This window comes from Nicotiana sylvestris, chromosome 10 (assembly GCF_000393655.2).
Source record: "Nicotiana sylvestris chromosome 10, ASM39365v2, whole genome shotgun sequence".
NCBI lineage: Eukaryota > Viridiplantae > Streptophyta > Magnoliopsida > Solanales > Solanaceae > Nicotiana > Nicotiana sylvestris.
In genome coordinates this window covers 166,351,621-166,364,168 of record NC_091066.1, presented here as the reverse complement: position 1 = coordinate 166,364,168, position 12,548 = coordinate 166,351,621, and positions in this window count along the sequence as shown.

Below are 12,548 nucleotides of genomic sequence, written 5' to 3'. Positions count from 1 at the left end.
TTGCTTTTTAAATTGGTTCATTTGTCAAAACAATCATGTTGAATGTCAACAGCAACAACCAACAAAATTTACAACACCAAGAAAATCAGCAACATCAGCTGAACCAACAAGGCGAAAGAACTCCAGCTCCCTCACCACAACATTCTCCTCGACAATCACGAGAGGGGACTCCTAACGGATCTGAATCAAATAAAAATGAGCGGCATGCAAATGATCAAGCTATCCATGAAGCTTTGAAAAAATTAATCGCTCAGCGGGTCAGCAATGCTTTTCAAGATTTTACTAACCAGTTACCAGTTGTACCGCCAACACCAACTCCAAACGATAACACCTAGAAAATCCTCGCTCGGGACTCGTTAACTCAGGCAGTGGAGGAACTCCCAGCAAATCTCGAGATGGAGGGTCAGGTAACCCAGTTAATTCCGATTTACAAAATTTAGTACTAACTTTGCAGAAACAGCTCAAGGAGCAGAGCGACCGCATAGAACAAATACATGGAGTGTCGCCCATCATCAAGGGAATAAATATAGACAAATACTCACAAAAACCTTGGAAGCCAAGTGTTGCTCCTCTACCAATTCCAAAGAAATTCAAGATGCCCAATATTTCGAAATATGATGGAACAACTGATCCACGGGATCACGTAACTACATTCACAACCAATATAAAGGGCAATGACTTGACCAAGCAAGAAATTGAATCAGTATTGGTGAAAAAATTCGGAGAAACGCTCACGAAGGGAGCGTTAACATGGTACTCTCTTTTACTTGAAAATTTTATAGATTTTTTTGCTGAGCTTGCAAATTCATCTATCAAAGCACATTTGAGAGATCAAAAAGTTGAAAAACTAATGGAAGACATTTTCAAAATAAAACAAGGAGATACGAAACTGCTCAGAGAATTTTTAGGCAGATTCCAGCACGAGAGGATGATGTTGCCATGTCTGCCTGATAACTAGGCGGCTATGGCCTTTGCGAGTAATCTAATTGAAAAAAGATCAGAAGCCACGAGAAAACTCAAGGAAAGTTTACTAGAGTTTCCAGCAACAACTTAGAATGATGTCTATAACAGATACAACACGAAGTTGCGAATAGATGAAGATACTATCATTCTGTCTCGGAAAGATGAAAGGGTGAGTTCAATGCGAGCTGAAACTGAAAAAAGGTCCGGTAAAAACAGGTACGAGCCTTACATGGGACCAGCAGGAAGGGACTCGCGTTCAAAACAGGAAAACGCAAGGCATGATCATAGATCAAGAGATAGAGAGTCAGGTTCATCAACAAGGTTCAGAAAAGAACGAAACATGCGAGATACGCGAGATGACGACAGAAACTCGAAAGCAAAAATCGACAGTTATAGTTTTAATGTTAGCACATCTGAGTTGGTGGTTATTGTAAGAAGCATGAGAGACAATGTACGGTGGCCAAAGGAAATGAGATCAAACACAAATAGGCCAAATCCTAATTTTTAGTGCGAGTTTCACAACGATCACGGTCACAAAATGGCGAGCTGCAGATTGCTACAAGGTGAAGTAGAACATTTATTAAAACAAGGGTATCTAACTGAATTGTTTAGTGAAAAAGGAAAGCAAGCATATGTGAAGAATAGGCAGGAACCGCCAAAACCTCCTTCACTAAAAAGGACGGTCAATGTCATAAGTGGAGAGGAAGAGATCAATGGTGTGACATGTACAGCAACGAAGAAGGTGTCAAAAATTACAATTACCCGCGGGAAACGAGTTCGACAGGTTTTGGAAGAAGATAGTATTACATTTGATGATGCAGATGCAGATGGCATACTGATCCTGCATAATGATGCACTGGTAATTTCTTTACTTGTACATGACACTAACGCAAAGCGAGTTTAGATTGAACCGGGTAGTTTTGTGAATATCATCCTGTTGAGAGTGGTAAACGAGATGCAAGCCGATGATAAGCTGATACTCAAGGCACACACCTTGTCTGAATTTGACAACTCGAGCATCGTAACAAAAGGCGAGATAACACTCACCACATTCGTAGAAGGAGTAGTCAAAGACACCAAATTTCAGGTAGTAGAAATGAATATGGCTTACAACATGATTCTCGGTAGACCATGGATTCACAAAATGGATGTCGTTCTATCTACTTTACATCAAGTCATCAAGTTTCTATCACAATGGGAAATACGACAAATCCGTGGTGACCAACAAGCTTCTCGCAACATTAACTCCGTGGTAGATTCAAACACCAAAAGTGACGAAAAATAGCAATCACTAGAATTCAGTTGAGGACGCGGCAACATGAGCCTCAACTACAAATGGGCAAACAGATGTAGACTCGAGGTCCGATACTATTCAAGAACCAAAAGAAAATGAAAATATCAAAATAACGATCGACGAACTGCAAGCTATTGTGTTGTTTGTACATTGGACAGACAGAAAAGTTTACATTGGAACCAACCTCAGCTCAGAGATGAAACGTAAGTTGATTGAATTTTTAAAGGCTAGCGCAAATTGTTTTGCTTGGTCCCATTTAGATATGACAGGTATACCACCAGAGGTAATGGACCACAAATTAAATAAAGATCCATCATACCCACCTGTCAAACAAAAGAAAAGGAAGCAAGGCTCCTTCAAGAATCAAGTGATTCAAGATAGGGTGCAAAAACTTTTAAAAATCGGGTCTATCCGCGAGGTAAAGTATCCAGATTGGTTGGCTAATACTGTAGTAGTACCCAAAAAGAATGGTAAGGGGCGAGTTTGTGTAGACTATACTGATCTAAATAAAGCTTGCCCTAAAGATTCTTTTCCATTACCACACATAGATCAACTAATTGATGTTACTGTAGGACATGAATTATTAAGTTTTTCGATGTTTATTCAGGATATAATCAGATTAAAATGGATCCTCTAGATGAAGAAAAAACTTCATTTATCACAGACATGGGGACTTAATGTTAGAAAGTTATGTCGTTCGGTTTAAAGAACGTTGGAGCCACATACCAAAGGCTAGTGACCAATATGTTCCAAGAACACCTAGGAAAAACCATGAAAGTGTATATAGATGATATGCTGGTCAAATTACAACAAACAGGGGATCATATTCAACACTTGACTGATACATTTCAAATTCTTCGCAAATTTAACATGAAGTTAAATCCCGAGAAATGTGCATTTGGTGTGTCATCAGGTAAGTTCTTGGGATTCCTTGTTTCTAATCGTGACATTGAAGTAAATCCTGCGCAGATTAAAGCTATTAAAGAAATTCTGGATATACTCACGAGCAAAAAGGAAGTACAAAGGCTGACAGGAAGAATAGCAGCCTTAGGAAGGTTTATTTCCAAGTCATCAGAAAAGTGCTTCAAATTCTTTTCAGCTTTAAAAAAAACAAAATCAATTTGAATGGTTTGAAGAATGTCAAAAAGCGCTTAAAAATTTAAAGGCGTACCTGTCAAATCCACCATTGCTAGCCAAACCAAAAGATGAGGAGAAATTGTTTATCTACCTTGCAGTTTCAGAACTAACAGTAAGTGCCGTATTAGTTCAAGAAGACCAAGGTAAACAATCTCCAATTTATTATGTTAGCAAATCTTTGCTAGATGCTGAGACTCAATATCCTCATTTATAGAAACTTGCATTAGCCTTAATTATGGCATCTAGAAAATTAGGACCTTATTTTCAATGTCATCCTATCTCTGTGATCACCGCCTACCCCTTACATAATATATTGCATAAACAAGAGTTATCGGGTAGATTAGCCAAGTGGGCTATAGAACTAAGCGAATATGACATTATATATCAACCTAGAACTGCAATAAAGTCACAAGTAGCAGATTTTGTGGCAGATTTTAGCCAAGGGATACAATTGGAAGCAAAAAAAGAACTACAGGTATTTAACGGGTCTAATCCAGGTACTTGGACCTTATTTACTAGCGGTTCATCAAATGTAAAAGGAGCAGGTCTAGGTATTATCTTAGTACCACCTGCAGGTGAAACCATACGACAAGCAATAAAATGTCATCCTATCACCAACAATGAAGCGGAATATGAAGTTGTGATTGCAAGTTTGGCACGAGAGCTCGAAATAGAGCAGGTCATAATCAAAAGCGATTCGCAGCTCGTAGTTAACCAAATGTAGGGGACTTATACAACTAGAGAAGCAAGGATGCAACAATACCTGGAAAAGTTCACGAGATTTGGTCAGGCAATTTCAAACTTGGAAAGTCATGCAGATACCAAGGGAAGAAAATGCCGAGGCAGACGCTCTAGCTAACCTTGCATCCGCTGCGGAAGTAACAAATGAAGAAAATGCTTTTGTAATACATTTGTTTCATTCAGTGCTCGACCAAGACAAAAACGAGGTAAATTACAATATAACTTGGGATTGGAGAAACGAGATTATCAATTTTTTGCAGTATGGAATACTATCTGAAGACAAGAAAAAGGCTCAAGCACTTCGCCAAAAAACTGCTCGTTACTGTTTAAATCAAGTCAATCTATATCGAAAAATGTTGTGGGCCTCTAGCAAGATGTCTCGGGCCTTCTCAAATAGAATATGTGATGAAAGAAATGCACGAGGGACATTGTGGAAATCACGCTGGAGGGAGATCTTTAGTAAAACCATAATTAGAGTTGGCTATTACTGGCCAAAAATGGAAGAAGAGGCGGAACATTTTGTGGCTAAACGTGACAAGTTCCAAAGATATGGCAACAACATGCATCGACCAGCTGAATTATTACATCCGGTTATGGCGTCATGTCCTTTTATGAAGTGGGGGATGGATATCGTAGGTCCACTACACAAGCCAAAGGCAAGGTAATTTTTTTGTTAGTGCTCACTGACTATTTTACTAAGTGGGTAGAAGCGGGAGTTTTCAAATAGGTACGAGAAAATAAGGTCAGAGACTTCATCTGGCAAAACATCATATGCCGGTTTGGGGTGCCAAATGAGATCGTATGTGATAACGGCCCGCAATTTATAGGTGCACAAATCACAGAATTCTTCCAAAGTTGGCAAATTAAAAGGATTACCTTGACACCTTACCATTCGGCGGGCAATGAACAAGCTGAATCAACAAATAAAGTCATTATCAACAACTTGAAAAAAATACTGGAAAAATCAAAGGGCAATTGGCCAGAGGTACTACCTCGAGTCTTGTGGGCTTACCGAACAACAGAAAAAACAAGTACGGGAGAAACACCATTTTCACTTGTATACGGAGCTGAAGCCTTAATTCCAGTCGAGATAGGGGAACCAAGTACAAGATATACTCAAGCTACCGAAGAGTCGAACAAATAAGAGATGCAGGTAAACCTGGATTTACTTGAAGAAAGGAGGGAAACTGCATTAATAAGGATGGCACTGCAAAAATAAATTATTGAGCGGTATTACAATCGGAAAGCTCGTCTCAGATACTTCAAGATTGGGGACCACGTACTTAAGAAAATTTTCCAATCCACGAGGGCAGCCAACGTAGGAAAGTTAAGTTCAAATTGGGAAAGGCCTTACAAGATTCATGATATCGCACAAAAAGGTGCATACGAGCTTGAAACAGTGGATGACAAGATTCTACCTTCAAATTGGAATGTTGTTCATCTGAAGAAATACTACTTCCAAGGGAAGCAAATACCAACAGTCAGGTATCCCATTCACGATTTTTATTTTTGAATTGTTAAAATTTTACTAACGATTTTAGATGATAGGCAAAAAGCTAGCCCACACTAAATGATGAATTATGACCTGAAAGACACGTGGAAAGAGCATAATTCCCGGCCTAGGGTTACAACTTTTCTGATAGAAATATAAAGGGTTAAGCAGTCTTCATCTAAAATTATACCTCTGAGTCCCGTACATTTTTCCTTTTCAGGAAAAAGACCGTATGGAAGGAATAATCAAGTGCTCAAGATTTCATACTTCAAAGCTCAAACACTTGGGGGACTATATAATATGCATATGATTTATGCATAAGGAAGGCAGAAAAGGCAGAAAATGCAGAAATAATTAAATTTCAAGTCAGTCCGAAAGTCTATCAAACATCAAGTTTAGAGCAAATTCACGAGCCAAAAAATGCAAGCCTGATCCAAAAACTATGATGAATACACTCGTGGATACAAATTTCAAACTCCTACGAATGTTTATGTTAAATGCAATATTTGGCCATGGGTCATAAAGAAACCCTAGGATTTCTTTTACAAATTTGATGTAAAGAAAATAGTTACGGAAGAGTTATAAAAGATATTTAAATACATGTAAGATGTTATGTAAGCTCGACAAAGCTCGAATGAAAACTTTATCAAAGTTATTCCAAGAAACCTGTGTATTCCTATTTCTCCTTTCGTATGTTTACACCATTATGAAGTTGATACGTCTTCTTCATTAAGTGTCGTATATAAAAGGGTCCTCTTTTATAATTCATATTTGATTCAAAAATCCATGAAATGAACTAAGCATTTCTAAAAATGCAAAAAGTTAAAAGGGTAAAACAAAAACCCGCACATTGAAATTAAATAGAAGCAATACCCTGAACTTATAAAGAAAAAAAGCAAGGGCAAATCATTAAAAGAGTATAACAGAAACTCAATGCTAATGTGTTATAAGTTGAAACAAAAAACTTTATAATATTTAGTTAAAACTAAGTATACACTTAGTTCTAACTTAATTGTCATTACAAAATCTCCGAAAAGACCTGGGGATATGTTGTTACCAAAAACATTACCCCTAAATGGACCAGGGATAAAACCACCAAACATTCCACCAACATAAAAGAAAAAGATAGAAGTTAAACTTCACAAACAAACTTTCACTATGGAGCAGGATTCACGATGGCATCATCAGCAGCAGAAAGCTCAATTTGATCAGAAGGAGCTGGGACATCCACCGCACCAGGATCGACTTCAACATTTTCAAGAGTATCAGCCATAGGTGAAGAAAAGATTTGGCTTTGTTGAGTTTTTTCTATTGTTTCCTTAATCTTTGCTAACTCAGCATCTAAGTTAAAACCTTCATGGCTTACCTCCATAAGAGTATCATGGCGCATGTTCAAAATTGCCCAACTTACTTCAACAGCAGCCTTGTCCTCAAGAGTCTCGTAGTCTCTTTCCCAATGGTCAATTTCACTTTCGAGCTCCTCCTTATCATCCAAAGCAGCATCGCAAGAAGATTGTAAAGGGGAAAGTGAACTCTCTAAAAACTTGACATTGTCAGAAGAAACTCCAAGATCTTCTTAGGTCTGGGTGAGTGTTTGAACAAGCTCACCGGCATAAACCTCTTTCTCATTCAGTAAAGCCTTAAGGCCTTTGATCTCTTCAGTAGCTTTGGAGAGTTGTTCAACAAAAGATGACTCGATGAGGTTTTTATCCTTGCCCGCCTGGTTAGAAGAAGTTTTCTCAACTACTAGCTCTGATGCCATGACTTTTAGCTACTGCTTTAAGGTGCATTTGTTTTCTTCTAAAACTTCCATCTCAAGCTGAAGACTTTCATACTGCTCTTTCAAATTGTCTGTCTCAATCTGGTAGTCATGCATCAATTGCTCTGTATGGGAAACCCTTTTCATCATCTCCGTACCAATGAGATTGATCTACAAAAAAAGAGGGTAAAAATCTTAGCAAAAGGAAAAATGGGATAGAACATGAAAAGAAATCAATACCTTCAATGATGATTGTACGATGTCATTTATCCAAGTCAAAGAACTATGGCTTTTTAGCTTGGACTTTTCAACTGGACCAATCAAGGGTTTCAACCATACGTCAGCTTGGCCTGACTTCTTTAGAAGATTACCATCGTCAGGAACTTCAATGGTAATTTGCTTCATCACTCTACTTCCACTTGAAGAACCGACTTCAGTTCGAGAAATATTAGTAGCAGGGACTGTAGAGGAAGTCATAATGACTTGAGGCGGAGCAGAAACAACAACAGTAAGAACATGGAAAGGGCATTCCATTGGGATAGATACGGGTAAAGAGGCAAGAGGTACTTCCTCACAAACCAAATCAAAACCTTCATTATCAAACCCACGCGAAAAAAGTTGTTCATTAGAGTCACGAGCTGCCATGAGAGTCTCTTCATCAGAACTCACTAAAGTGGCTTCAACAAGCTTGGTCACGGGAGCAGAACGAGGAGGAGTAACTTCGTCATCCGAAATGACGCGTCTTCTAGCCCGCGGCCTTCTAACTAAAGAACTTCCATCTTGTTCCTCCTCTTCCTCGGAATCTTAGGGTTTGTCAGCTTTCCTTTTCGATGAAGAACTCAAAATTATCTCCTAAGCTCTTGCCAAAGAAAGTCTAAAAGCTGCGATTGACTCAGCGCTTACACCACGAATAGGAAACCCTGATAAAAAGAAAGGTAAAATAGATTCTACAGAAAGAATGAATAAAAATAGAAGGAAATGAATAAAGTTTTTACCGTGAGTCTTAACCTTCCAACCAAACCTGTTTGAAAGGTATTTCTACTTCCATCGGAGCAATTGTCAACAATTTCTCTACCCGACTACGGAAATTGGGAATCTCTTCAACAATTCCCATGGTTGCTGAAAAAAGAAAAGTGAAACAGTCACGAGAAGTACAACCCCTTTCTAAAAAGGAAAAAAGAGAAGAAAGAAAGTTGTAAAGAAAACTTACGTGCAAAATTCCACTTTTCAGTGAATGATATATTTTCTTCACCTACTAACCCTACCGTAGGGGCAACAACAAATTTGGCATACCAGCCACGATCCTTATTATCCTCAGGGCTGACTAAAACCCTCTTACTCCTCGCCACCAAAGTAAAAATCCCATACCGGAATAACTTAGGGGAGTAGAGATGGATCGGATTAAAAAAGATGAAAGGCAATTGAGCCAAATTGGCCAAATACCTTAAACATGCAACGACCCTTCATACAATAGGGCCGATTTGTCCTAAACACACATTGAAGAAGAGGCAGAGTTCAATAATGACTAGATCAGTAAGGGGTATAAAGCCCAAGATAAAAGGGTACGTATACACAAAGGAAAAACCAACTTTGAAAGAAGTAATCCGTTGATTTGCATTAGGGATCAGAATTGGGAAATCGAAACTCCAATGGCAATATTTACGAATAACAGAAATTAAGCCATCAGTAATATGTGAAGGGAAAACATCAGCACGCTCATGAGAGGACATAGAGGAAACCTGGTTCCTAATTGATTCTCTATCAGTATAAAAAGAAAGTTCAGAAGGGATAATCTAATCTACTGTAGGTTCACGGATTGACTCATTGGAATCCCTACTTCTGGCAAAAGACCTATGTGTCAGAGAAGCCTTAGTTCTAGAAGATGAAGAAGGAGTGGAACTAGGTAGAGAAGAAGAAGGACCTCTAATAGCAACCGAACATAGAATCTTCCCCCTCTCCTGCTTCTAGTAGGAGCAAGGGGAAGTTCATCAATGTAAGCACGTGATTTTTGACCCTCCCCGGGAATTTTTACATTTTTAGCTTAAATATCTAATTTAGGACTAATATAGCCATTTTTAACTATTTTTTACTTTATTTCGGTGCAAAAAGAAAATTTCAAAAAATATATATATAAATTTTAGTTTATGTATTTCTCATAAACTTGAAAAATACAAAAATTGTACTTTGTTTTGGTACTTTATATAAATTCGAAAATTACAAAAAAATATAATTCTATTAATGTTTTGTAGTCGTTTTAATCTTGGAAAAATACAAAAAAAAATATTACTTTATATTTTTGTCTTTATTAAAAACGAAAATTACAAAAAAATAGTTTTATTAATATTCTATAGTCATTTTAACTTTGAAAAATACAAAAAATATTGCTTCATATTTTATCTTAATATTTAAAAAACGAAAATTACAAAAATAGTTTTATTAATATTTTGTAGCTATTTTAAATCTTGAAAAAATATTTAAAAAGATATAGTTTTGTTTGAATACTAGTCTTATTTTTGGTAGTTATTTTGCTTACATAGGACTAGTTAAGCAACGTGTTCCTATTTCTCGGGTCCGGGCAAAAGAATAATATTCGGGTTCAAACTACCCGGTTTTAGGCCTAATTTTCGGACCTAGCCCATAATAAACCGTGTCCAGGACACGTGGGGAACCCCACCACGCGTGGGGGACATATGCCTTGAACCCCACCACGCGTGGGCTCATTTTTCTGGGCAAACCCATGCTAAATACACGGATGAAACAAAGGAACGGGGGACTTTTTTTGAAAATTTTGGGGTTTGGACACTGTTCACGCTCCTTCTTCTTTAGAAGAAGAAGCAGAAAACCCTACCCTGAAAAAGGACTCCATTTCCGGACTTCCCCCCAGCACCGGACCAACACCCCTACTGCCCAAAACCACCATGAACGACCACTAAGCTCCTTCATCCCTTCCGGCACCCCCACGCACCAGCCCCCTCGCCGGATCATCACCAAACGTAAGCTCCAAACCCTCCCGTAGAACCACCCACGAAAACCAGTGAAACCACCAGCCCCATCGCCTTCTTCCTCACCACAAAACCCTAGCAAAAACCTAGGAGCCCTCCTCGTCAACCAAACAACCCGTCAGCCACCTTCCTCGTCGGAACTCCATCGTCGACCACGTCCAAACACCAAGCAAAACCCAGCAGCCATCGTCGACCACTATACACGACGACCTCCGTTGTCACTGTCACCCCAGCACCACGACCAACATCAACAACCCACCAGCTCGTCGTCCACCACTAGCTCCCCTACCCACGACCACATGCTACCCAGCATCGTCCAAAACCCCCGTCGTCAACGAACACCCAAAGCTAAGCCCGTCAGCAGCCCCCCCTGGCGTCGACCTTACTACTGTCGGCATTGTCGAGCAGCTGTTGGTTGCCTCGATTCGACTTTGGTCCGAGCTTTCGGTTTTTCCGGTGAGTTTGCTTTTGCTCGTCGAGGTGTGCTGTCCGAGGTTCCGTCGTTGTTCTTCGTTCAGAGAGGTCCGGCTTGAGTTCTGTCGGAATCGTGTTTGTCGTTCTGAGTTTGTCGAGGTGCAAAGGTTAGTAAACCTCGATGTATTAGATAAATAAACTTTACGTTGAATGTTTGAGATGCAATATAAAAATTGGTATGGAAATTTTCTGCCTATGTTTCATTGTCTGCATTTTGGTTCATTTTCATGTTATGTTATTCTTGTTTATTTGATGTCGTTTAATTAAGTTGGACTAGTCGTTCTATGACACAAGTTTGACGTTAATCTGTTCGTCCTTTCCTTCGGTTAGGTCATTCGAAAAAATAGTATTAGTGCATGCTGTTACTACTACCGAAACACTCATTCACTAAACCCCTTTTATTAAACTTCTAACAAGTCATGGGATTTTAGTTGTAAAGAGGCCGTAAGTTTTAGTATTGTTAAAGACATAAAAATGGCATCCTTTAAAAAAAAAAAAATAATAATAATAATAATAATAATAATAATAAAGAATAAAATGAGACGAGCCTCGCCGAATAAAAGGGACAAATTGCGGGGCCCTCACAAAATATATGTATTAAATACTTAGATTCCGGGATGGGCCGTTTAACAAATTTCACGGCCCTCCCCAAAAATAATAATGCGCTAGTTGCTTTAGGCGCGCCTTTAATAATGTTATCTCCCTAAACTCGGGTGCACATTTATGTGACCCAAGTCCAAATCTCAACGGAGTCGAAATGTGTCTCTAGTCACGGGCGCATTGATTGTGGCGTGGCCCGAGATGCATTTCCATGACGTTGCAAATTCCTTTAAAAAATAAGAATGAGATGAGCCTCGCCGAATAAAAATACAAATTGCGGGGCCCTCAGTAAATACTTGTTTTAAATTACTTAGAATTCAGGAGGGCCGCTTAGTGAATTTCGTGGCCTTCCCAAAATAATAACGCGATAGTCTCTTTAGGCGCGTGTTTAATAATTTACTTTCTTAAGCTCGGGTGTGCATTTCATGCGACCCAAATCCAAATCTCAAAACATCAAATAAAATGCGTTCCGGATTGTGGGTGCATTTCATGTGACGCAGTCCAAAGACGTGTTTTAAGCGATGTTCACATTCTTGTAAAAACAATAATAATAAAGCGGTTAAAAGTCAAAATTTGCACATAAGTTCATACTTGTATAAAATCAGATAATCAAGCCGAATATAACAATTGAGCGACCGTGCTAGAACCACGGAACTCGGGAATGCCTAACACCTTCTCCCGGGTTAACAGAATTCCTTATCCGGATTTCTGGTACGCAGACTATAATATAGAGTCATTATTTTCCTCGATTCGGGATTAAAATTGGTGACTTGGGACACCCTAAATCTCCCAAGTGGCGACTCTGAAATAATTAAACCAATCCCGTTTCGATTGTCCTTTAATTGGAAAAAACTCCCCCTGCGTCCTCCCGGGCGCGGAAAAAGGAGGTGTGACAGCTCTGGCGACTTTTTTGAGGATTAGGGTTCGAAGAAGACATAGTTGTACCAGGAAGAAGGGAATATTGAATACTCAAAGATGGACAACTTTTATGAGAAAGAAAAGACAAATGGTATATTTATACTCAGAAGCAACCGTCAAACAAAAAGGTAATGATGGGAACGTCGTAATGAAAACTGTCACTTCGTG